We start from the raw sequence: 24,194 nt of genomic DNA, 5'->3' as shown, positions 1-24,194 counted from the left end.
AAAATTCAAAGTTTTTTTTCCCTCTCCATGAATTGATAAGAGGAGAATTAGCTGTCTTCTTTTTTATTATATACTACATACTAGCTTAACACTATGTATGATTTTGATAATATCTATTTCACTGTTTGTATTGTTATTGATATATATATTTGAGATAATTCTCGTTTGTAATTATGCTCCTTTCAAATCAATAAAAAGATTAAGAAAGAAAGAAAAAGACTTTCAATCTCTCTCCTACATGTTCCTAGAATTATCTTAGTTCCCAGAGTTGGAAAGGTAGTTAAACCACTACTCCAGTACTCTATGTTGTTAATTTACCTTTTGAATGTACAGCATATAAATGAGTAAACAGCCTACAAACTGAGCAAAATACTCACATGAATCCTAATGGAAAGAGTTTCTGCAAGAACCCAATGGGATTTTAGAACATGGTTTTTTTTAAACAACGGAATTGCTTTACTTCTCTCTAAGCTTGAAATTCATCAAGGAAGCTAGATACTATACTGGTTTTATCTTATGAGGAGCGTGGATTAGTTCAGAGAGAAAGGAGAATACTTATGATATGGCCTGCTTCATTTAAATGCTTAATTCAGCACAAAACTAACATTATTTCAGCTGCGACCACAACAAAAGCTGCATTGTTCACAAAGATCTTCTTTTCAGAAAGTGCGAGTTTCACTTCCTTTGTATGAATGAAAATGTTTATTGTACAAGTCCACTCAGGTCTCTCTGAACATTAACTATTGATCATATACCCCATTTAGGTATCACTCAGCATCTTTCCACACATTGTATCAGGGCATGGTACGGAAACCACACCTCAATAAACAGGAAAGCTCTACCATCGGTAGTCAAAACTGCCCAATGCATTAATGACACCAGCCTACCTGCCTTCCAGGTCATATATACAGAAAGGTGCCAGGAAAAGCCCAGTAACATCATGAAGGAACGGCAGGGGAGTTGCATGACCTCCGTTGTAGCGAGGACTAGACTTCAAGCCGTATGTCACCTGTTTGCAGCTGCCCAGGGAAGGCTTCGGAAACGGGCTTTCTACTGGAATGTCAGACACACAGCGTCCATAATGGAGTCAGTGCTGCCCCCGCCAGTGTTCACTTGGCAGAAGACAAGCTGTATTGTGTTTGTTGACTGCAGACTACTGCAACAATCATGGACTCAGGGCTTGGGCTACTTTTTTGTGTGACTGTATGTTACTGTTATACGTGCAAAAATGTGTCTGGGCTGTGTATGACTGTTGGTACTGTGTTTTGCACCTTGGACCTGGAGTAACACTGTGTTCATGAGTATTCATGTACAATTGAATGACAAATAGACCTGAACTTTGAACAAAGTGGATAATTTCACTCTCCCCCACATTTATCTTTTCACCCACATATTTACCTGTTATGCCCTCATGTCATCTTCCCATCAACTTTAGTATAATCTGATATATTACACAATATACGATGCAATACACAAGTTATTGCATTATAAAATATAACATTATGCTCAGTCCCTTCAGCAAGCCATTATAATAAATTCTAACTGCTGAGAATGCGGGTGTATCCCCAAGACATCCACTCATTAAATGCTTGCCAACTCAACTCATCTATCCATCTTTGCGTCAGTTCACTGTCCCTTGCAGTGCTGTGGGAGCCTTGCACTTCAGTCCTGCTGAAGTTTATCACTATACTGCCAGGTTCCGTGCACCATCATATTTGTTCAGTAAACTCAAACCCAATTCTCCTTTTATAAAGCTGTGTCTTGACATGATTTTCCAAGTAATCTGCTGTCATTTACTTAGACATTGATTTCAACAACATCCAACATTAGATGTTGTTGGGATAAGAGAACTGAAACATTAATTCTGCTGCTCTTCCCACTGCTGAATGCTTTAAGCATTTTCTATTTTAATTACTGCAGTGAGAGAAAGAAAATTAGTTTTAGGTTCATACCCTTTCAGAACTTGAGGTTTGTTTCTTTTCAATTCAATGGAATATTTCCAGAAAATAGGATTTATTTTGGCAATCATAACTAATGCAACTAGTACCTTTGGGACTATGATGCAGCTGATCAGGGCCAAAGACCTATTGGTGCTTTCTCCCATTCTAGTGCTTTTTCCTCTTCTGACGTTGATGAGTACTTAAAACACTCTTTTGCCCTTGACATTTACCAATTTTTATTATAGTTCATGAAAGTAAAATGTGATCTACAGCTAGACTGATGAATATCGATTTAACACCATGGTTATTTGCAACTCAAATCCATACACTTGCCCTTGCCCAATTTCTCAGTCAACAAAACTTTTCTTAATAATCTAAAATTAAAAACTGACTGGGTTTGAATTGCCACTTACAAGTAGGTCCCAAATTACTTCCCCTTTATGCACCCTAATCACTGCTGATAGTTGGCATTTCATTTTAAGACACCCAAATCCTGACTCAAAAGAAATAGTTTCTTTTTTTTTTCTATTCAGTTTTTCCTTCATATCTTGAAAACAATATCTTATTTTAACATTCTAAATCCCAGGCTCAGCAGCCACCGGCACTGCCACTTTGAGCCCGAGCCCAGGCCCAGGCCCTGCTGCTCCATCCCTGGTGTCCGCGCCGCAGCCGCCGGGACACCCAGCCCGGAGCACGACGTGGCAAATCGCCCCAGGTCCAGCTGACCCAGCTGGTAAGCACCTAGTAAGGGTCGCTTGCTCGGGGTTACGAGCGATGGCCACCGGCGGACCCAGCAGGAGACTGGTGGGGAAGGCAGGAGAGCTACGACCTTGGAAGACAATGGTTGCTTTGCAAGCAGAGGATCTACCAAGAAGAGAGGTGGTGATCTCACCCGGCAGAAGGCAAAGGCAAACCACTGCTGTAACATGCCAAGTACATGATTTCCCAATATGTCAGTCTCAATAATGTTGGGACAGAGCAGCGTGGAGGAAAACCGTCCGCCAACTGGAAATTCCAGTTGCGACCTAACGACAACAACGAAATTCCACAAGGAATACAAACCTGATTTTGGCAATACCCTAATATAACCCTTGGAATGAATACAACATTCTGGTTACTTTATGCTGTATTTTCTCCAATAATTTCCGGTTGTGTATGCCGAGAATATTTCAAACAGTTTTTATAGTTGGTATAAAGAACAGCATTTTATTTTATTGATTTTTTAAAATTATCGTAACTCTATATGAATTCATCGACCACTGTATCTTTAATGGGCCTGGAATGAATGCTGCTGCATTCGCTTATTTACTTTTTGCATTTGCAAATTTCTACAGATGTGCACTTGAACTGGCTGCATCATTGGCCAGTACAGAGGGGCTAACGCATGGGATCAGAAAAAGCTGCAGAGGATTGTAAACTCAGCCAGCTCCACCACGGACAGCAGCCTCCCCAGCATTGACGACATTACCAACAGAGCTTTGACCAGCAGCCAATCCGGACATCAGAAGTTTGGAGAAGAGGGGACTTCAATCAGGTCTACAGCCCGAAAATAAAAGGCAGCAGCGGGTCTCAGAAGCAAAAAAGACCTTTGACGAGCAACCTATCGGATTTTGTAAGAGCAAAGTAAAGGAAGACAAGGGCAACAGCAGTGGCCAATGCCTAAGTGGATGTAGTCATAGAGTGCTGATCTTGAGGCTTCAGCTCTTTCGAGGCTTCAGCCAAGAGGAGCTTCAGTCAGAGAAAGTAAAGGGAAGAAAAGCTCAGGGTTTTTTTTTCCTTCTCTTCTTTAGCTCAACTAGGACAGTAGAGATGACAGGCAGGATACTGAAATGCTCCTCTTGCGGGATGTGGGAAGGCAGGGACACTCCAGTGTACATCCAAGGAGCAGGCCACGGGAAACTGGGCAACAGTCAGGAAGGGGAAAGGAGTTCGGGAGCCAGTGCAGAGTACATCTGTGGCCATCCCCCTCCAACAACAGGTGTATCACTTTGGATACTGTCGATGGGAGGTGGGGGGTTGACCTAACAGAGGAAAGTCACGGGGTCAGGTCTTTGGCACTGAGTCTGCTTCCATGACTTGGAAGGTGGAGGTGGGGGGGGGGGGGGAGAGAAGAGGCATGCTGTGGTGATAGGGGATCCATTAGTTAGGGCAGGAGGCTCTGTGGACAAGAACAAGATTCCCGGATGGTATGTTGCCTCCTGGGTGCCAGGGTCCGGGATATCTCAGATCGAGTCCTCAGCATTCTTAAGTGGGAGGGTGAACAGCTAGAAGTTGTGGTCCATGTAGGTACCAATGACGTGAATAGGATGAGCGCTGAAGTTCTGCATAGGGAGCTCAGGGAATTAGGTGCTAAGTTAAAAGGCAGAATCGTGGAAGATTTCAATCTGCAGGTAGATTAGGAAAATCAGGTTGGCGCTGGATTCCAGGAGGGGGAATTTCTAGAGTGCCTACGAGATGGCTTTTAAGAGCAGCTCATGGTTGAGCCCACTGGGGGATCAGCTATTCTGGATTGGGTGTTGTGTAATGAACCAGAATTGATTAGACAGCTTAAGGTAAGAGAGCCCTTAAGGGCAAGTGATCAATATGATCAAATTCGCCCTGAAATTTGAGAAGGAGAAGCTGTAGTCAGATGTATCAGTATTACAGTGAAGTAAAGGGAATTACAGAGCATGAGAGAGGAATTGGCCAGAACCGACTGGAAAGGAACACTGGCAGGGATGACGGCAGAGCACCAATGGCTGGAATTTCTGGAAGCAATTCAAAAGGCAAAGGATATGTACATCCAAAAGAGAAAGTAGTATTCTAAAGGACAGATCACATAACCATGGCTAACAAGAACTAACATAAAAGCCAAAGGGAGGGCAGAAATAGAGAGAGAAAAAAAATCTCTGGAAGTTAGAGGACTGGGAAGCTTTTAAAAACCAAAAGAAGGCAACTAAAAAAGTCATTAAGGTAAAGATGGAATACAAAAGTAAGCTAGCCGATAATATTAAAGAAGATACCAAAATTTTCTTCAGATACATAGTGTAAAAGAGAGGCGAGAGTGGATATCGGACCACTGGAAAAAGATGGAAGGTGGAAATGGGGGACAAGGAAATGGCAGACGAATTGAGTAAGTATTTTGCATCAGTCTTCACTGTGGAAGACAATAGTAGATTTGTGGAAGTACCAGGTGTCAGGGGGCACCAAGTGTGTTGTTACCATATCTTGAGAGAAGGTTCTTAGGAAACTGAAAGGTCTGAATGTCAAAAAAATCACCTGGACCAGATGGTGTACACCCCAGAGTTCTGAAAGAGGTGGCTGAAGAGACCATTGAGGCATTAGTAATGATCTTTCAATAATCACTAGATTCTGGAATGGTTCCAGAAGACTGGAAAAGAGCAAATGCCACTCCAAGAAGGAAGAGAGGTAAAAGAAAGGAAACTACAGGCCAGTTAGTCTGATCTCAGTGATGTTAAAGTCGATTATTAAGGATGAGGTCTCAGGGTTTAAGAAGAGTTTGGGTGCTTTGTGGCTCTTTTGGTGGGCTGCAATCAGCACAGGGGCAATAAAAAGAGAGGAGGTGTAAGCGGAGTTGCTATTGTTTGGAGTGGGCTGGCTATGGCTCAACATGCTTGGGCAAGCAAAGGTGGAGGCTCCAAGTAATGTAATAGGGGGCCAAAATCAAAAACAGTGATGAATACAGGACTGAAGGTGTTGTATTTGAATGTGCCCAGTGTACAGAATAAGCTAGTCCTGACGAAGGGTCTCGGCCTGAAACGTCGACTGCACCTCTTCCTACAGATGCTGCCTGGCCTGCTGCGTTCACCAGCAACTTTGATGTGTGTTGCTTGAATTTCCAGCATCTGCAGAATTCCTGTTGTTTACAGAATAAGGTAGATGGTCTTGCAGTGTAGTTAGATTAGCAGGTATGATGTCGGCAACACTGAGTTGTGGCTGAAAGAAGATCATAGTTGAGAGCTTAACATCCAAGGATATACATGGTACTGAAAGGACAGGCAGGTAGGCAGAGGGGGTGGGGTGGCTCTGTTGGTGAAAATGAAATCAGGTAAAAAGACCCTGACAGGATTTATATACAGGCCTCCAAACAGTAGCAAGGAGCTGGGGTACAAATTACAACAGGAGAAATAAAAAAAGGCATGTAAAATTGGCAATACTGTGAAAATCATGGGGGATTACAATATGCAGATACAGTAGATTGGGAAAATCAGGTTGGTGCTGGATCACAAAAGATGGATTTTGTAGAATGCCTACTAGATGCTTTTTAGAACAACTTGTGGTTGAGCTCACTAGGGGAAAAGGCAATTCTGGATTGGGTGTTACGCTATGAACCAGATTTGATTAGGGAGCTTAAGGTAACTGAACTCTTAGGAGACAGTCATCATAATATGATAGAATTCATCCCACAGTTTCAAAAAAAGCTAAAATTCAGATGTATCAGCATTACAGTGGAGTAACGGAAAGTACAGAGGCATGAGAGAGTTAATTCAAAGGAGACATTAGCAGGGATGACAGGAACAGCAGTGGCTGGAGTTTCTGGGGAAATTTGGAAGGCACAGGAAAGATACATCCCAAAAATGAAGTATTTTCAAGGAAGCATAAGGCAACCATGGCTGACAAGGGAAGACAAGGACTGCATAAAAGCAAAAGAAAGGGCATATAGCAAAGGAAGAGGATTGTGAAGCTTTCAAAAACCAACACAAGTCTTTTTTTTGAAACCTTATTATAATACTTTAATACTGCTCTACTATGGCTGGGAAAAGAACCAAAGCGTCTGCAAAAGAAAGAGAAACAGAAGATGGATCCCCAGTCACTTTGGATTCAATCAATGACTTCCTTAAACGGCAAAAATCGGAATTTTCTGAGCAGTTTCAACGACTTAATGGCAAATTGGATACAATTCAACAAACTTTATCTGAGCATGAGAACAGAATTCAGGAAAATACTACAAAGCTGGTGACACTTGAAGAGGCCACTGACGATACAATTAAACTCTGCAAAGAGTTATCTTTATCCAATGATAAAATGATGAAAAAGATTATCAGTCCAGAAAATAGAAACAAGAGAAATAACTTGCGAATTCTGGGTCCTGAAGAATCGATTGAAGGCGCTGACCCTACGAAGTTCTTCACAAACTTTCTGAAACAGTTATCCCCTGCAATATTCACTTCCGAGCCGAAGCTCGATTGAACATATCACTCGCCGACTTCGAAGCCATTGTCATCGGCAGCGAGACCCAGGTTGGTCATTCTAAGTTTTCATGAATTTCGCATTAAGGACCTTTTAATTCGCCATACCCATCAACAAGGAATGATCGATTTCCGAAGTTACAAGGTCAGATTTGTGGAAGACTATTTGCCTGAAGTTATGGCTGAATGCATGAAATATAAAGAGGTTATGTCGGAATTTTACAATAAAGGATTTAAACCATCCCTTTGGTTTCCCGCCCATCTGGGTATTGTTTTGAAGAACGGATTGCTAAAAAGAATAAAGTCGGTTGAAGACGCAAAAGAGTTTCTAAAGGATGAAGTCTGAAACTGTTATATTTCTTATTTGACCAATTTTTTCTTCTGTTAATATGAATTTGGAATAAGGTTTCAATAAGCTTACGTTTTAGCTGTTCATATATTGTCTTCTGTTTTTTTTGATACTTTTTTATTATATCCCTTTTTGAGGCTTTATTTTAATATAGCTTTCTTTGAATTTGTTTAAACTGATTCTTTTATATTTTCGAATACTGAGTTATTTTTCTTTTAATGTTGTGTCTTGGTAGGGACATAATTGACCTTGTACGACCAGAGTTATTGTCAACAGGATTTTTTGGGGAGGGAACTTAGTTCTTAACTCGCTGACTGCCTATGGTCAGCTTTCTGGCTTTGGGTGGGGAAGGGGATAGGGCCTATTTCTCTCTGGGAGCTCTGTTGGGTTGATTATATGATTGCCTGTTTGACTACCTTACCTTACGGTTTGCTTTGTAGTTTTAAGAACCTATGGCCAGATCATTTAATTACGTTAACTGATATTTAAAATGGTTCGAAATATTAACTTATTCAGTTTGAATGTGAAAGAGCTGAATCACCCCATTAAATGGAACAAAGTGTTTGCTTATATTAAAAATTTAAAAGCACCCATTATTTTCTTACAAGAAACGCACATACGCAGATGTGATAGCTTACGTTTTTTTACTCGGTGGAAGGATATGCAATTCCATTCTTCGTTTAATGCAAAATCACGTGGAGTTTCGATTTTTGTAGATAATCGTTTCCTTTGTTCAGCATAAAGTTGTTTCGGACCCTAATGGTCAATTTGTTACTGTATCAGGGAGTTTAGACAGTAAATTGATTGTTTTTGCTAATGTATATGCCCCCAACGCAGACCATCCAGGATTTTTTTGAACATCTATTTTCATTTTTGTCAGATTTGTGTACTGACTCTCTTGAGATGGGAGGAGATTTTAACTGCTGGTTAGATCTAGTATTTGATCGCTCATCTGTCAAACCAGCCAGACTTAATAAGTCAGCTTTGTTTATCCAATCCTTTCTAACTAAATGTGGTATAGTTGATGCTTGGCGTTTTCTTCGTCCGATGGACAGGGAGTATTCTTTTTTCTCTCATGTTCATCATTCTTATACCAGGATTGATTTTTTTTTTAAATTGACAGTCAAATGATTCCATTGGTTCGATCAATCGAATATAAAGAGATTGCTATTTCTGACCACTCTCCTGTACTTCTATCTTTAAATCTTCCTGGTCCTATCCCTATGAGTAGATTTTGGTGATTTAGTTTAACTCTGTTATCCGATAAGGACTTTTTAAAATTTATGGAGAATAAATTACCCTCTTTTTTGAAGAAAATATGTTGGAAGAGACATCTAGTCTTATTATATGGGATACTTTTAAAGCATACATCCAGGTTCAAATTATTTCTTATACTGTAAACATCATTAAAAAAAAATTAACAAAGAGAGAAACGAACTAGCTAATCAGTTAAAACAAATGGACCATAAGTATGCCTCGGTACCCGATCCTGAAACATATAAGAGACGCATTGAAACTAAAACTAAATATGATCTTCTTTTAACGTATCCAATTGAAAGCCAATTTTTAAAAGATAGAAGTCAATTTTATATTCATGGAGATAAAACTGGTAAGCTACTGGCTAATCAATTGAAGCCATTTATAGCCAAGCGGCAAATTAAAGAAATACGTAAAATTAATGGGAACATGACAACCGACCACTTTGAAATTAATGATACTTTTAGAAAATTTTATTCTAAATTGTATAGTTCTGACTCTGTTAATGATAATATCGCAATGAATAATTTTTAGATCAATTAAATATTCCTAATCTTTCGATAGATGATCGTAGGCAATTGGATCAACCCATTTCCCAGGAGGAAATTGCTCAGGCTATTCGAGAATGCATTCTGGGAAATCCCCAGGACCTGATGGATTCTCTGGAGAGTTTTATAAGGCTTTTCCTCCTTACTTATACCACACTTATGTTCTACCCTTACAGATTCCTTTAAGGTAGGAAGATTACCACAGTCTTTTCACGAAGCTTCCATTTCACTTTTCTTCAAAAAGAATAAGAATCCTACTGAATGTTCTTCGTACAGACCTATCTCTTTACTCAATTTTGATCCTAAAATTTTATCTAACGTGTTGGCTCGCAGACCTGAAAATATTATATCTTCTATAGTTTCGGATGATCAGACAGGATTTATTAAGGATTGATATTCCATTTCAATATATGGCATTTGTTAAATGTTGTGCACTCTCCATCTAAGGAAATATCGGAATGTGTGATATCTTTGGATGCGGAGAAGGCTTTTGACAGAGTTGAATGGAATTATCTATTTACATCCTTAGAAAAATTTAATTTTGGACCTAATTTTATTCATTGGATTAAATTACTTTATTTATCTCCCTCCGCTCGGGTTCTTACTAATCTTTAGAATTCTAAACCCTTTAATCTCCAACGTGGAACTAGACAAGGTTGCCCTCTGCTTTTTGATTTGCTATTAGAACCCTTAGCAATTGCTTTTCAAGAGTCTAAAGAGATTACTGGTATTTCAAGGAGAGGTACTATTCATAAAGTGTCACTCTATGCTGATGCCTTATTGCTTTTTATATCTAATGTTACCTCTTTACCATTTGTGTTCCGTTTACTGACTAAGTTTAGACAGTTCTCAGAATATAAATTAAATTTACATAAGAGTGAACTGTTTCCTTTAAACAATTTAATACCAACCGATATTAACCTTCCTTTTAAAATTTTAAGAAAACAATTTATATATTTAGGAGTAACGATTACTAAGAATTGTAAAGATTTACTTAAGGGAAATGTTTTAAGTTTAATGAATTAATGTTAAAAAAACTTTCTAATTGGTCACTTCTCATTAATTCTATTAAAATGAGTATCTTATCTAAATTAATATACCTTTTTCAAGCTGTGCCTGTTCTTACTCTTAAATCTTTTTTTTGACTCTCTGGATTCCATTCTTTCTTCCTATATATGGAAGAATAAAAAACCTCGTATAAATAAAGCTCACCTTCAAAAAAAAACAGAACGGAGGCTTTGCCTTACCCAATTTTAGGCTGTATTATTAGAACATAAGATATAGGAACAGAAGTAGGCCATTCGGTCCATCGAGTCTGCTCCGCCATTCAGTCATGGGCTAATCCAATTCTTCCAGTCATCCTCACTCCCCTGCTTTCACCCCATACCCTTTGATATCCTGGCTAATCAAGAACCTATCTATCTCTGCCTTAAATACACCCAATGACTTGGCCTCCATAGCCACTCATGGCAACAAATTCCACAGATTTACCACCCTCTGACTAAAGTAATCTCTCTGCATCTCTGTTCTAAAAGAACATCCATCAATCCTAAAGCTGTGCCCTCTTGTCCTGGACTCCCCTGCCATGGGAAATAACTTTGCTATATCTAATCTGTTCAGGCCTTTTAACATTCAGAATGTTTCTATGAGATCCCCCCTCATTCTCCTGAACTCCAGGGAATACACCCCAGAGCTGCCAGGCGTTCCTCATACGGTAACCCTTTCATTCCTGGAATCATTCTCGTGAATCTTCCCTGAACCCTCTCCAATGTCAGTATATCCTTTCTAAAATAAGGAGCCCAAAACTGCACACAATACTCTGTGTGGGATCAAGAGTGCCTCATAGAATCTCAACATTGCGTTCCTGCTCTTGTATTCCATACCTCTAGAAATGAATGCCAACGTTGCATTTGCCTTCTTCACCACTGACTCAACCTGCAGTTGAGTATTCTGCAAAAGAACTCCCAAGTTGTTTAAGTCCCTTTGCATCACTGCATTTTGAATTCTCCCTCCATCTAAATAATAGTCTGCCTGTTTATTTCTTCCACCAAAGTGCATGAATATACACTTTCCAACATTGTACTTCATTTGCCACTTCTTTGCCCATTCACCTAAACTATCCAAGTCTCTCTGCAGGCTCTCTGTTTCCTCAACACTAGCCGCTCCTCCACCCATCTTTGTATCATCGGCAAATTCAGCCGCAAATCCATCAATACCACAGTCCAAATCATCGACGTATATCGTGAAAAGCAGCGGTCTCAACACGACCCCTGTGGAACTCCACTGGTAACCGGCAGCCAGCCAGAATAGGATCCCTTTATTCCCACTCTCTGTTTTCTGCCAATCAGCCAATGCTCCACCCATGCTAGTAACTTCCCTGTAATTCCATGGGCTCTTATCTTGCTAAGCAGCCTCATGGGCGGCACCTTGTCAAAGGCCTTCTGAAAATCCAGGTACACCACATCTACTGAATCCCTACTTGTCATTTCCTCAAAGAATTGCAGTAGGTTTGTCAGGCAGGATTTTCCTTTGAGGAAACCATGCTGGCTTTGGCCTATCTTGTCATGTGCCTCCAGGTACTCCGTAATCTCATCCCTAACAATCGATTCCAACAACTTCCCAACCACTGATGTTAGGCTAACAGGTCTATAGTTTCCTTTCTGCTGCCTCCCACCCTCCTTAAATAGCGGAGTAACATTTGCAAATTTCTAGTCATCTGGTACAATGCCAGAATCTATCAATTCTTGAAAGATCATTAATGCCTCTGCAATCTTGTCAGCTACTTCCTTCAGAACCGGAGGGTGCAGTCCATCAGGTCCAGGAGATTTATCCACCCTCAGACCATTAAGCTTCCTGAGCACCTTCTCAGTTGTAATTTTCACTGCACAAACTTCACTTCCCTGACACTCTTGAATGGCCAGAATACTGCAGACGTCTTCCACCGTGAAGACTGATGCAAAATACGCATTCAGTTCCTCTGCCATCCCGGCATCTCTCATTACAATATCTCCAGCATCATTCTGTATTGGTCCTATATCTGCCCTTGACTCTCTTTTACCCCTTATATACTTAAGAATTTCAATCTCACTTCAGAGCACTGCAGAAGGGCATGCCAGTAGCAGCATGAGGCATACTCAAAAGTGACATGTCAAGCCGTTGAAGACATGACACAGAACTTCAAGCATGCAATAGAAATAAATGGATGAGACCACAACACTGTAGGCCTGTCAAATCATGTCATATATGGCCCTACTTACATCAATGGAGTCATTTCAATGGTTGAGAGCTTCAAGTTCCAAGGTATAAACATCACTGAAAACTTATCCTGATCCAACCATGCAGGGGTCAATGCTAAGAATGTGCCTCTACTTCCACAGAAGGCCAAGGACGTTCAGCATGACCCTCAATAATTTTTAACTCAGCATTGCACAAAACATTGTATCTAGATGCACCACGGCGACTGCTCTGGCCAAAACCACAAGAAATTGCAGAGTTATGGACACTGTTCAGCACATCACAGAAACCAGAATCCCCTCTACACTTTCTGTTGCCTCAGTAAAGTAACCAACATAATCACAGTCTCCTCCCACCCCAGATAGTCTCTTTTCACCCCCTCCCATCAGGCAGAAGATACAAAAGCCTGAAAACATGTACCATCAGGCTCAAGGACAGCTTCTGATGATTGCACAATGTTTGATTCCATCCACAACTCCTCAGGAAATGAAGCAGACAATTGCAGCTAGCTTGACACTATTACAGCTCGGGGCATCAGAGCTCAGAGTTCACTTCCAACGTCACGTGTAAGGAGTCTGCATGTCCTGCCCATGGAATGCATGGCTTGTCTCCAGTTCCTCTGGTTTCCTCCCACAGTATAAAGAGTTGCCAATTAGTAGGTTACTGGTCTTTGTAAATTGTCCCGTGATTAGGCTAGTATTAAATTGGGAGTTGCAGCTCAAAGGGCTTGAAGGGCCTCTTCTGCGTTGTATCTCGAAATAAAATAAATAGAAGACCTGGACAAAATTGACGCCGAAGGTGAGAAGCAGTGAGTAACATACAAGAAAAGTGTCCTTTTATGACCATCTCAAACAAGGGTCTAACCAACTGCCATTAACAACCAAAAAGTAAATGATGGAAATATTCAGCAAATCAGGCAGAGCCTATGGAAAAGCGAAACAAACAATATTTCAGATGTTAAGAGTCTCCGTTAGAAGCAGTTAGTTTTCATTTACAGAGAAATGGGGAGGGATGGGAAGAACCCTCTGTTACTGAAAACTAATTGTTTTCTTTCTTTCTCAGGTAGAGTCATAGAGCACTACAGCAGAAAAGCAGGCCTTTCAGCCCATCTAGCCCATGCTGAACTATTACTCTGCCTAGTCCCATCAACCTGCACCTGGACCATAGCCCTCCGTTCTCCTCCCATCCATGCACCTATTCAAATTTCTCTTAAATGTCAAAATCAAAAATGCATCCTCTACTTCTGCTGGCAGCTCGTTCCTCACTTTCATGACCCTCTAAGTCAATAACCTCCACCTCATGCTTCCCTTAAAACACCCAGCCTCAGTGGAAAAAAACCTGCCTGCATTGATCCTATCTATGCTCCTCATAATTGTATATATCTCTATCAAATCTCCACTTACTTTCCTATGCTCCAGGGAACAAAGTCCTAACCTATCCAACCTTTCCCTATGACTCAAGTCCTGACAACATCCTTGTAAATTTTCTTTGAACTCTTTTAATCTTATTAATATCCTTCCTATAGGTAGATAAGCAGACTGCCCACAATACTCCAAACTAAGATGGTGCATAATCAGCATCTTATACAACTTAAGATCCCAACTCCCGGACTCAATAACTTGATTTATGAAGGCCAATGTGCCAAAAGCTCTCTTCACGACTACCTACCAGTGATGCCACTTTCAAGGAATTATGGATCTGTATTCCCAGATCTCTCAAACCTGATTTGAGCCCCCAAGGTGCAACACTTCCCACTTGTCTGCATTAAATTCCATCTGCCACCTTTCAGCCCATTTTCCAGTTCAGACTGTGTCTAGGGCCTGAGAAATGACCCATTCCTTCTCCCCAAAGACTGCCTGGCTTGCTGAGTGTTTCTGTTTATATTATTTCAGATCTCCAGTATCTGCATTTTATTATCTTCATTTACCTTTGACATAGAATGGTTTTACCATCACTCACTCGACATGTTCAATATCTTGGAGGTCAATATTAAACAGAAACATAGACCAATATTTGCGAACCAGTAAAATAACTGCTCCTATGTCGACTCAGGCCTAGAGGGCCAGCGTTGGGCACGATGACGGACTCTCCACTTCTCCTTCATCAGTGTGTTCAGTTCATCTACATTAGCCGTGCTGCTGTCTTCTAGGAGCGTGTTGACCATAGTCTTGGGAGGGCGCCCAGGGTTCATCCTCCCGTGCTTGGGTTCCCATATGATGACTAGGCTGGCAGGTAGCTCGGGGTGGCGTAGACAGTGCCCCGCTAGTTGCAGTCTTCTTGCCTCGACTTTAGTGGTGAGCATCAGTAGGTTGTTATAGAGCTCAACGTTCGTCATGTGCTGTTGCCAACTCACATCAAGAGCATTCGTGTATAGCAACCATCTAGAGACTTTCGCATCGTCTTGGTGAGTGCGCACGTCTCGCATCCGTACGTGAGAATGGACTCTATGCCTGCTATGAAGATCCTCTTTTTAAGCCCTCTGGTCAGGTTCGACTTCCAGATTTCCTTCATGTCGTTCATAGCCCTCCACGCCAGCACCTTCTGTATCTTCATGTCCTTCTGCGAACTCATTATGATGATGATGAGTAAAATAAATACCAGGGTAACCAAGAGGAAGTATCTGTACCAAGTGACTCATCTACTAACAAGAGACAAATCAAGCGTATATTAGAGGTCGAGTACCCCTTTACCAAACCATAACCCCCGAAATCCAAGTTTTTTAAAAAAGTGCTGACATGATGTCACAACTGGAAAATTTGAGAAGGCGCTGGGAAGATTCCCAGGTGATGTGCAGGTCCCTGTGCACGACAGACAGTTCTGAGAAGTGACCTTACACAAGTAATGAACAGAATATAATGAAAAACAAAAAAACACTGTATAAAGCAAAAAAAAATCTAGATCATGTACTGATAGAGTGGATTTGTCAGTGTTGGAGGGAAATACGGCGCTTAACGGTATGCTGGTCATGAAAGAAGATCTATCACAACAAACTAGAAATTGAAGGTAATTGTGAATATTCAGCAGGCTGATCGCAGAAATTCAAAAAAAAGTTACAGCATTAAATTTTAAGATTTATGGTGATAGTGTGTTCTGTTGATCATGAAGCAGCAGAGAAATTTATTGATGACTTTGCCAAGATCGTTGCTGATGAAAATCTAACACACTGAACAGCTGCATCAATAACATGTATGATGAACATGTGTGACAAAGACTGATTACCAGTTCCACATAAACTCAGTCAGAAATGATCATGATCCCAAGCTATCTGATATATTCCAAAATCTAAAATCCAAAATACTCATGGCTCCAAGCATTTTGGAATAAGTGGGATTCAAACTGTAATGCTCTTTGCTTGTCTAAAATGCAGCACCAACAACACGAGTAGAGCAGCCTTAACCCCCTACTCTACTTGCTTTACACTTACAGTGGCATGCAAAAGTTTGGGCACCCTTGGTCAAAATTTCAGTTACAGTGAATAGTTAAGCGAGTAAAAGATGACCTGAGTTCCAAAAGGCATAAAGTTAAAGATGACACATTTTTTTAATATTTTAAGCAAGATTACTTTTTTTATTTCCATCTTTTACAGTTTCAAAATAACAAAAAAGGAAAAGGGCCCAAAGCAAAAGTTTGGGCACCCTGCATGGTCAGTACTTAGTAATATCCCTTTTGGCAAGTATCACAGCTTGTAAATGCTTTCTGTAGCCAGCTAAGAGTCTTTCAATTCTTGTTTGGGGGATTTTCACCCATTCTTCCTTGCAAAAGGCTTCTAGTTCTGTGAGATTCTTGGGCCATCTTGCACGCACTGCTCTTTTGAGGTCTATCCACAGATTTTCGATGATGTTTAGGTCGGGGGACTGTGAGGGCCATGGCAAAACCTTCAGCTTGCGCCTCTTGGGGTAGTCCATTGTGGATTTTGAGGTGTGTTTAGGATCATTATCCTGTTGTAGAAGCCATCCTCTTTTCATCTTCAGCTTTTTTTACAGACGGTGTGATGTTTGCTTCCAGAATTTGCTAGTATTTAATTGAATTCATTCTTCCCTCTGCCAGGGAAATGTTCCCTGTTCCACTGGCTGCAACACAAGCCCAAAGCATGATTGATCCACCCCCGTGCTTAACAGTTGGAGAGGTGTTCTTTTCATGCAACTCTGCACCCTTTTTTCTCCAAACATACCTTTGCTCATTGCGGCCAAAAAGTTCTATTTTAACTTCATCAGTCCACAGGACTTGCTTCCAAAATGCATCAGGCTTGTTTAGATGTTCCTTTGCAAACTTCTGATGCTGAATTTTGTGGTGAGGACGCAGGAAAGGTTTTCTTCTGATGACTCTTCTATGAAGGTCATATTTGTGCAGAGTCTGCTAAATCTTCCTGAAGGTCTTTTGCAGTCGAACAGGGGTTTTGATTTGCCTTTTCAGCAATCCTACGAGCAGTTCTCTCGGAAAGTTTTCTTGGTCTTCCAGACCTCAACTTGACCTCCACCGTTCCTGTTAACTGCCATTTATACAATAGACAATAGACAATAGGTGCAGGAGTAGGCCATTTGGCCCTTTGAGCTAGCACCGCCATTCACTGTGATCATGGCTGATCATCCACAATCAGTATCCAGTTCCCACCTTATCCCCATAACTTTTGATTCCGCTATCTTTAAGAGCTCTATCCATCTCTTTCTTGAAAACATCCAGAGACTTGGCCTCCACAGCCTTCTGGGGCAGAGCATTCCATATATCCACCGCTTTCTGGGTGAAAAAGTGTTTCCTCAACTCCGTTCTAAATGGCCTACCCCTAATTCTTAAACTGTGGCCTCTGGTTCTGGATTCACCCATCAGTGGGAACATGCTTCCTGCCTCCAGCGTGTCCAATCCCTTAATAATCTTATATGTTTCAATAAGACCCCCTCTCATCCTTCTAAATTCCAGTGTATACAAGCCCAGTCGCTCCAATCTTTCGACATATGACAGTCCCGCCATCCCGGGAATTAACCTTGTGAACCTACGCTGCACTCCCTCAATAGCAAGAATGTCCTTCCTCAAATTTGGAGACCAAAACTGCACACAATACTCCAGCTGGGGTCTCACCAGGGCCTTGTACAACTGCAGAAGGACCTCTTTGCTCTTATACTCAATTCCCCTTGTTATGAAGGCCAGCATGCCATTAGCTTTCTTCACTGCCTGCTGTACTTGCATGCTTGCTTTCAGTGACTGATGTACAAGGACACCTAGATCTCGTTGTACTTCCCCTTTTCCTAACTTGACTCCATTTAGATAATAATCTGCCTTCCTGTTCTTACCATCAAAGTGGATAACCTCACATTTATCCACATTAAATTGCATCCGCCATGCATCCGCCCACTCACCCAGCCTGTCCAAGTCACCCTGCATTCTCATAACATCCTCCTCACATTTCACACTGCCACCCAGCTTTGTGTCATCTGCAAATTTGCTAATGTTACTTTTAATCTCTTCATCTAAATCATTAATGTATATTCTAAACAGCTCTTAATTACATTACAGACTGAGGAAACAGCTACCTGAAAACGCTTTACTAACTTCTTATAACCTTCTCCTGCTTTGTGGGAATCATTTATTTTAATTTTCAGAGTGCTAGGCAGCTGCTTAGAGGAGTCCATGGCTGCTGATCGTTGGGACAAGGTTTGAGGAGTGAGGGTATTTATAAAGCTTTGAAATTTGCGTAAACTGGCCTTTCCCAACAATGATTGTGAACAAGCCATAGCCCTAACAAGCTAATTAAGGTCTGAGACCTTGGTAAAAGTTGTCTGAGAGCTCAAATCTCTTGGGGTGCCCAAACTTTTGCATGGTGCTCCTTTCCTTTTCGCTCTAAAATTGTTCAAAACATAATATACTAATCTTGCTTAAAATGTTGAAAAGAATGTTTCATCTTTAACTTTATTACTTTTGGAGATCAGTTCATCTTCTACTCACTTAAATATTCACAGTAACAGAAATTTTGACCGGGGTGCCCAAACTTTTGAATTCCACTGTATAACTGGGTGGCTAACCACAGCTCCAATGCCATATTCAAGTTTGCTGACAGCACACTGTCATTAGATGGATCAAAGGTGGTGACAAACTACCATATAGAAGGGAAGATAGAAAATTTGGGTGAATGGCACCATAACAATAGCCTTTTACTCAATGTCAGCAAGACCAAAATACTAATTATTGACCTCAGGAGGAGGAAACCAGAGATCCGTGAGCCAGTTCTCATCTGGGAATCAAAGGTGGAGAGGGTCAGCAACTTAAAATTCCTCAGTGTTATTATTTTGGAGGATCTGTCCTGGGCACAACACATTAAGTGCAATTATGAAGACATCAAGGCAGCATCTCTCCTTCCTCAGGCGTTTGTGAAAATTCACATGACACCTAAAACTTTGACAAACTTCTTTAGATGTGTAGTGGAGAGTATACCGACTGGCTGGACCACAACCTGGGTATGGAAACACCAATGCCCTTGAACGGAAAAATTCCTACAAAAAGTAGTGGAGTGGTCCCATACATCGCAAATAAAGCTCTCCCCACCACTGAACACATCTACACAAAACACTACTGCAGAAAAGCAGCATTCATCAGGGATCACCACCACCTAGGATATGCTCTCTTCTCGCTGCTGCCATCCCACCACCAGGTTCAGGAAAAGTTGTTATCCCTCAACCATCAGGTTCTTGAACCAAAGGGGACAACTTCACTCAAGTTCACTTGCCCCCATCATTAAAATGTTCCCAAACACGAGAAAATCTGCAGATGCTGGAAATCCAAAGCAACACACACAAAATGGTGGGGGGACTGAGCAGGCCAGGCAGCATCTATAGAAAAGAGTAAACAGTTGGCATTTTGGGCCAGAGAATAGGGAGAAGCACCCAGAGGGAGATGATAGGCAGCTAAGGTGACAAGGTGAGAGGGAATCAGGAATGGGGAATGGGGGTGGGGCAATCACTGGAAATTCAAGAAATTGATTTCATCCCATCAGGTTGGAGGCTACCCAAACAGAATACAAGTTGTTGCTCCTCTAACCTGAGTGTGGTCTCAACACGGCAGTAGAGGAGGCTGTAGAATGACGTGTTGGAATGGGAAGGGGAATGGGAATGAGAAGTGGAATTAAAATGGCTGGCCACTGGAAGATCACGCTTTTTCTGGCAGACAGAGCATAGGTGCTTGGCGAAGTGGTCTCCCAATCTACAGTGGGTCTCACCAATATACAGGAGGACACACCAGGAGCACCGGATACAGTAGATGACCCCAACCGACTCACAGGTGAAGTGTCACCTCACCCGATAGGGCTGTTTGGGACCCTGAATGGTAGAGAGAGACCAGGGCCCCAAATAGCCCTTCCAGTGAGGCGACACTTCACCTGCGAGTTGGTTGGTGTCATCTACTGTATCCGGTGCGGCCTCCAGTATATTGGTGAGGCCCAACGTAGATTGAGAGACCACTTCGCCAAGCACCTGCACAAAGCGGGTTCTCCTAGTGGCCACCCATTTCAATTCTACTTCCCACATGCCAGTCCATGGCCTCCTCTACTGCCGCAATGAGGCCACACTCAGGTTGGAAGAATAACACCTTATATTCTGTCTGGTTAGTCTCCAACCTGATGGCATGAACATCTATTTCCTCGAACTTCTGGTAACTGCCCACCCCCACCCCCGCACCATTCCTTTTTTTTGTACTTGCAGTTTCTCTCTCGTCTTTTGCACACTGGTTGAATGCTCAGGTTGATTCTGTTACGGTTGTTATTCTATGGATTTATTGAGTATGCCCATAAGAAAATGAATCTCAAGGTTGTATATGTTGACACATATGTACCTTGATAATAAATTTACTTTGAACAAGCTACTTGATGTGACCCAAGATTAACACACCTACTAACATTTCCTACATCACTGGCACACAGTGGTTAAGCATGTACCATTGATGAAATAAAATGTAGGTACTGATCTCAACGATTCCAACAGCACCTCCTAAACGTACAACGTTAATTACCAAGAACAAGAGCTACAGCCACCCAAACTCCACCACACATACTCCTTAAAGTCACACATCAATCAAAGTGGGGAACATCTCAGTCCATCATTACTGGATTTAAATTCGGGAATCACTTCATTGAGAGGATTATGGGAACAGACTCAGTGGAAGTCTCCTGCTGCTCAAAAGGTTTAGCTAACCACCATTCTATCAAGGACAATTAGAAATGGTTGACAGGCATTTTATTTGAGAATGGTAACTAGAACCCCACCCCCCCAACAATAATAAAAATCAATAGACTCAGAAGCAGTGATTTGCTTCATGTTATTCGTGCAAACTGGCTGCCACATTCCCCTCACAATAGACAATATACATCCGAAGTATTTTGGTGCATGAAATCTTCTTATTTTTCTGAAAACTTTTAAAATGGAGCTCTTAAAAACAGAATGAAGGGTTTGTACAAAAACATAAACCAAAGTGCTGGCAGCCAGCATCCCATTTTTGTTTTCTTTTTAAATAGTCTGATAGGTGGCAGGTATATTGAAAAATATACCGTTTTTGCTTTGGCAGATAACTGAGCTTAATAGTAACGCAGCGGTTAACAGAATGCTTTATGATGCTTGCTGTATGATCAGGGTTCAATTCCCACTGCTGTCCATAAGGAGTTAGGACATTCTCCCGGTAACCACGTGGGTTTCCTCTGGGCTCCCTGGTTTCTGCCCACATTCCAAAGATATACGGGTTAGAGTTAGCAAATTGTGGTTATGCTATGTTGGCCCCAGAAGCCTGATGATACTTGTGGGCTGGCCCCAGCATACCTTTGTACTTCGTTGATCCATTTCTCTGTACCTTTTGATGTACATGTGGCAAATAAAACTAATCTAATCTTTAATCATTAGCTTTCAAGACATTACAAAGGAACAAAGAGAAATACAAGAAATATGGCCGTTTAAAACATATCACATTACAAAAAGCATTTAACCACCTACAACTTGCGTCATATTGTTTAATTAAATATCTTGTAATACACTTTTAAAGTTCAAAGTACATTTATTATCAAATTATGTATGCAGTATACAACCCTGAAATTTGTCTTCCCCAGTCACAAAACAAGGAACCATGGAACCACTTTTGAAAGCTGAAATAACATTGAAGTCCAACAGTTCAATTCTGCTTTCACTCTTTATTAAATAAAGGCTTCATTCCCAAATAATTCCAGTGTTTGCAAACTGGATAGGGCTACACAAAAGATTGAAAAACTGAGAAACCAAGTATCCTTTCATCAAATCCTCTACACCTTCTGTAGGCGAGCTCAACATTCATTTAGAATGCAATGTCAGATTGTTTAGAAGACTCAAATATGGCAACACTTTTCACAATGTCATATCCCAAAGTGTTTAACAGCCAATGAAGTACCTTGGCTATTCATTATTATGTAGAAAATGGACAGCCAATTTGTATTCAACAAGGCTAAATAGCAAATACTTGTGTTTTTTTTGAATGGGTTATGTTGGTTGAGGAATAAATAATGGACAACAATGTGGTAAAATTCAATTCTTTCATTATAATTTAGGAACAGAAACTGTCCACTCAATCCTTACACCGCTCTGCCAGGGCACCACTTAATTTGAAGGCAACAGCTAAGGCAGTCAGGGCTTAGCTACTAATGCGAGGTCATTTACAAGCTATAAGCAGCATACATCCACAGATGCAGCGATGTGAAAGTGAAATATTCAAGTTAATATTGGGAAAACAAATTTTAAAAATATAAATGATCAAGTATGAAAGCATTTCTAGCCCGAATTTGACTTTTCTTTTGAGGAATTCCTGTTGGAGGACAATCAAATTTTGATAGGAGCATTTCTAAAATCAGATACCCGAACTGGTAAGGACGACCAAGTACATGGTTAATAAGGAAAAACTTCGACAGAGGAGTTCCACAGCTTTCGACAAAGACAAGACAGAATGATTGTGGCGCGAGTCATCTTTCCTTTAACGGAAAGGGGAATGTCTGCGAAGTAAAACTCAGAGGGAACCAACAGAAAGTTCAAAATGAGCAACGGTCAGAATCAGGAGCGGGGGGAGGGGGCGAGTGCTTTCAAGGTTGGGGAACAAGGCAACTAGAGAATGTTGTGATCGGGATAAATGTTGTGAGGAGAGAGTAGTGGATTCAAGGTACGTCCGGCGGATGAACAGGATAGAAAAGGCCGACCAAAAGACTACGGCACAAATCGGTTCACGCCGGAGTCTATCTTAGGCCCTCAGCCGACAGTAGTGGGACCCGATAGTAAACCTGCACCCGCCCAGAGTCAATCCCACACCCATCCACAGCCCCGATCCCCCACTTTACCTGACCGACGCCGCGCTCACTCCATGCAACCCCCGCAGAAGCTGCACCGCTACCTCAACCTACCCCGATGCCGGAAGCGTCCGTCTCCCGTCCAATCGACATCCGGAGTGCCTGCTCTTCCGCCCTCTGATTGGCCAATTCCATCGTCAGTCTGCCTTTCCCGCTTCTACTATCAAGTTGGATTGAGAGCACAAAGAGGTACGTGTCAGCCTGGCGGGGCTGCAGACAGCGGAGAGTGAATGGAGGGAGGAGGGGCTCTCGGAGCGGGGTCTCACGGGATACTGGAGGACTGCAGACGGCAACGCGCGCGCGCGCGCGCACACTCTCAAACGCGAGAAAATCTGCAGGTTCTGGAAATTCAAGCAACACACACAAAATGCTGGTGGAACGCTGCAGGGTAGGCAGCATCTATAGTTCCCACTTTCAAATCTCTTACTATCTCTTCCTTCAGTTAGTTCTGACGAAGGGTGTCAGCCTGAAACGTCGACTGTACCTCTTCCTAGAGATGCTGCCTGGCCTGCTGTTGCTCTCTCCCCGCCTCCCCCCCCCCCAACCCCCAACCCCCAACCCCGAACCCCGTATTACTCCAGTTTGGCCTTGAATTTGAGAGAAACGCTACGGACCTGATACAAGCCGAGATATGAAGTCCTGTGTAAATAAGAATCTATAACTTCCAGTTGAATGTTAGCACCTCTGATTAGGCCCAGGAATAGATTTGATATAATTAGGGTGATAAAAAGTTACTTCTGGGTATTTTATCACTAATAGTTACAAAGATCAGGCAAATTGTTGACAGTAGTTTAAATTACTCATTCAAGAGTTCGGCTTTGTGGGCTGAGCCAGCATTTAATTGTCCATGCCAACACAAGATGCTGGAAATTCAAGCAACACACATCAAAGTTGCTGGTGAACGCAGCAGGCCAGGCAGCATCTCTAGGAAGAGGTGCAGTCGACGTTTCAGGCTGACACCCTTCGTCAGAACTAACTTTAATTGTCCATCTCTAGTTGTCCTTGTGAAGGTGGTGGTTAGCTGCCTTCTTGAACCACTGCAATCCTTAAGGTGTATGTTATGCCTTGTAACTCCAAAACATTAAACTAATTAAAAGAAAGACAAGGGACCGGGAATTAATCAAGTATTACTGAAGTATTATATACACAACATTTCTCCCTGTTTAGCTATAAACTCCAGCTCAATATAGAAGAATAGAAGGCATCTTAACATACATATACACCCACACAATATACTACATAATACAGCTACTATATAGACATCCACAGGATAGTAAATTTTGAATTGTTCTATTCAGGCCTAAAGATTTAATCTTTGTGGAGGATTTCTTACTCTTGTGCGAT

The 24,194-nt window shown here is 41.6% G+C and overlaps 1 protein-coding gene across 2 annotated transcripts in view; it reads right to left on the bottom strand.

The window, feature by feature from the left end:
• Positions 1-22,930, bottom strand: part of stt3a (STT3 oligosaccharyltransferase complex catalytic subunit A) — a 77,572-nt gene extending 54,642 nt beyond the window's left edge. The window contains exon 1 of one of the 2 annotated variants that reach the window (XM_072238392.1): positions 22,842-22,930. The gene's annotated coding sequence lies outside the window, so the exon portion shown is untranslated. The remainder of the gene's footprint in view (positions 1-22,841) is intronic. The other variant, XM_072238391.1, reaches the window with a different exon arrangement.
• Positions 22,931-24,194: the final 1,264 nt, after the last annotated feature.

This window comes from Mobula birostris, chromosome 20 (assembly GCF_030028105.1).
Source record: "Mobula birostris isolate sMobBir1 chromosome 20, sMobBir1.hap1, whole genome shotgun sequence".
NCBI classification, from domain to species: Eukaryota; Metazoa; Chordata; class Chondrichthyes; order Myliobatiformes; family Myliobatidae; genus Mobula; species Mobula birostris.
Note: the sequence above shows the minus strand (reverse complement) of the source record. Positions and strands in the feature narration are given on the sequence as shown.